Source organism: Hylobates moloch, unplaced genomic scaffold, assembly GCF_009828535.3.
Source record: "Hylobates moloch isolate HMO894 unplaced genomic scaffold, HMol_V3 SCAFFOLD_12, whole genome shotgun sequence".
Classification (NCBI taxonomy): Eukaryota; Metazoa; Chordata; class Mammalia; order Primates; family Hylobatidae; genus Hylobates; species Hylobates moloch.
In genome coordinates, this window is record NW_026652287.1 from 57,133,289 (window position 1) to 57,136,544 (window position 3,256).

At 42.6% G+C, this 3,256-nt stretch overlaps 1 pseudogene; it reads right to left on the minus strand.

Moving 5' to 3' along the window:
- Positions 1–616: 616 nt before the first annotated feature.
- LOC116478815 (mannosyl-oligosaccharide 1,2-alpha-mannosidase IB-like) lies at positions 617–2,806 on the minus strand (annotated as a pseudogene).
- Between the last annotated feature and the right edge of the window lie 450 nt (positions 2,807–3,256).

Sequence of the window (3,256 nt, forward strand, 5' to 3'; positions counted from 1 at the left end):
GAACTTGAAAATTCAGACATGGATTGGCACTTCTGTTTGTTTTTTGAGTCTTCTTGTCACTGATGCAGTTATACTATCTTTTTTCTTTACCTTAGTTCATTACATTATTAAAATGGAGAAAAATGAGACAATGTGGAATATTTGACAGTTGCTCCACTGTAGGAATATATAATTGGTTCCAAAGGCCATCCTTAACTCCTGCAAGGTACTCTATACTCTTGGCTTTCTCTTAGGAAGTCTAGCCTCCAGATTCCAGAACTCTACAAACCATATATATGTGTGTGTGTGTGTGTGTGTGTGTGTGTGTGTGTGTATGTGTGTGTGTATAAATATATGTAACTCTCTCTAAATATAAAACTCTCTCTATATAACTCTCAATATACATAGAGTTACATAGAATTTTATATCGTTTTATATATATACACATATATATAAAATATATATGGTTTGTAGAGTACTTGGTGGTGCAAAAGTAATTGCGATCTTTGCTATAACACACATCATTCTTATATGACCACTATCATGTTGACTTAGAGGTCTAGGTTTTCAGACTAATTTCTATAGTGGTCCATGTAAACAAAACAGGTGAGACTGGTCATGGTCCTCGGAACTGCTTTTATCCAACAGCAGAATTACCTGAAAGTGTGGTGTTGGCTAAATGTAACACAGGCAGAGGGTGAGCCTCTGTATTAAACACCTAGTAGTCTAAAGGTAAAAGGTCACCACTGGAGAAGAGCAGATACAAATATTTTAGTGTTTCAGCAAGAAAGACAACCCGCTGTACATCATCATGTGCAGGAGTAGAGAAATGTACATCTTTAACTCTAGAAAATCCACCACTGACTCAGCAATACTTTTCAATGGCCAGTGCTGTTCCCTGCCCCACTGCCTGTATTTTGGATTGTGAGAGAATCACCATAGGTACCAACAAGTTTCAATTACTTCTGGACAGAGGATGTAATACTTTTCAGCCTGACAGCCACAACCTCCACTGCACCATCAAACTTGACTGACTCAGGACCTAGCTTTAATGCAGTCTGTCATATGACTCATGACATGTACATGCAATTTCCACCCCAGCTGTAAATAATGACAGACTTATCTGTTCTGGAACCATCTTCTCCTACTGCAAACATTACCCCAGCAAAGCAGGCCAGATGCCCCATCTTGTTTTCCAAGTGCCCACTGATCCATTCTTTACTAAAAATTAAGACATCCATGAGAGTTCTTGTTTTTTTACAGCCTCAAGAGCATCATCACACATCTTTCTCCATTCATGGTCTGTTTTATCTGACATCAACCACACTCTCAGTAAGTATTCATAAAAACTGTCTCCCAGATCACCAAGTGATGTGTCATACCGACCCCAGCGCCCTGTTCTTGGGCTCAGTTTGGATAAAGACCATTTGGACAATCCATTTTCTGAAGCAGTTTCCGCATGTACATGACCTTGTTGTAGTAAACCAGGTCTGCTGTCAAGCAGCTGAGATGGATGAACTCCATATGCAGTGTACCGGATTCAGCCAGAATGCTGCTACATGCAGGCTCCTAGCCTCAGTTGCACCCTACTCCACTCTGCAAATGTACCATTGTCCAGGGAATCCCAGTACATGTGTGAAAGGCAGGAAGGAGTTTCTTAGCCAGTTTCACAGCTTTAATCTTGAATATCTCCTTTCCTGAAAGGTGATATGCTGTAAGTAGGCCTTCAATAAACTGAATGTTGACTTCAAACACAAACATCTCTGAATTTACACTGACCTCAAGGTTGTCTTTAAACAATCTTTGCACATCTAGAATTCAGCATGAAGCCCCATGATATAAAGGGTATCCACAGCATCTACAATGGTAGCACCCATTTGTGAATTTTCAAATGTTAGTGGCACACCCTTTCCTTTTAACAGGTCTGAGTTCATTATGCCCCCAGCTGTATGTCCAATAATTATCCTAGGCATGTTTCATGCTTTAATTTTTTTCCATTTTCTTTTTTATGTTGTCTTCGGGGTCCTCACCATTCATGCCTACAAAGTTTGGAATAGGGACTGGTGGCAGTGGCTTGTTCTCTGTCTTCATTTCTCGGACCTTATTTTTCTCTATCTGAATTTCTGCTTGGATTTCCTTGCTTGACTTTTCTTTCCTTTCCTTTTTTCGAGATGTAGTCTCACTCTGTCACCCAGGCTGAGTGTTGTAGTGCCATTAGGGCTCACTGCAGCCTCCACCTCCGAGGCTCAAGCAATCCTCCCACCTTAGACTCCAGAATAGCTGGGATTACAAGAGGGCACTACCAGGCCTGGCTAGTTGTTGATTTTTTGCGGAGACAGGGTCTCATCATGTTGCCCAGGCTGGTCTCAAACTCCTAGATGAAAGCCATCCTCCTGACTTGGCCTCCCAAAGTGTTGGGATTACAGGTGTGAGCCACAGCACCCAGGCTGCTTGACTTTCTCAATTTTTCTTTTGTCTCTTCCAGGGACTTGTCATGATCAGCTCTAATTTTATTTCTCAGAGGTTCTTCTTCTTTTTCCCTGTGTGTATGTTAATTGGGTGCATAGATCAGGAAGACTTCAGGGTTTTTAGCCCCCTTTGCCAGCTACTACATGAGGAATTAACACATCGTCTAAACCCAGATCAAAGCGTTTGTTTTGAGAAGCCTAGAAGAAAAAAGAATGCCCCCAAACACAGGGTGATGAAGGCACTAAAAATAAGTGTCTTCTCAGAAAGTCTCAAGGTAGCGCTGTGATGTGGGGAGGGCGGCCCCAGGTTCAGAGGTGGGATCCCACGTCTGGAGAGGCAGCAGGGCTGGGATAGTCATCGTTTATGCTCTTGAAGACAATACTCCATAAAGTTCTCATCTTATAGCAAATGCACGATACACTGAACTGTCTTCAAAATCTTGGCAAAAATGGAAAAACTCAATTTTGTTCCACTTAAAGGACTGCTGCGCTTCTTCACTGGCACCTCTTTGACGCTCCTCCAATTCCATTCAGAAACGTGAGTGACCCCCCGCCTGAAACAATCACAAGCTTATGTCCTGCAAGATCTCGTTTGCCCTTTGACTTTCAGGGCCCTATCGGGTTATCAGAAGACTCTTCATTCCTAGGGGTACATCAGAGAAGTCACACTGCATAGGAGCTGCCCCTTGGGGAGGTGCTCAAGGGTGGTCTTCTGCCCCAAAAGGGAGTCTGGCTAAATCGGAGGAATTGCAGAAGGTTCACCATCTCCTCTGGTGCTTCTATTCCAGAATCTCTTAACCTTAGTGGTG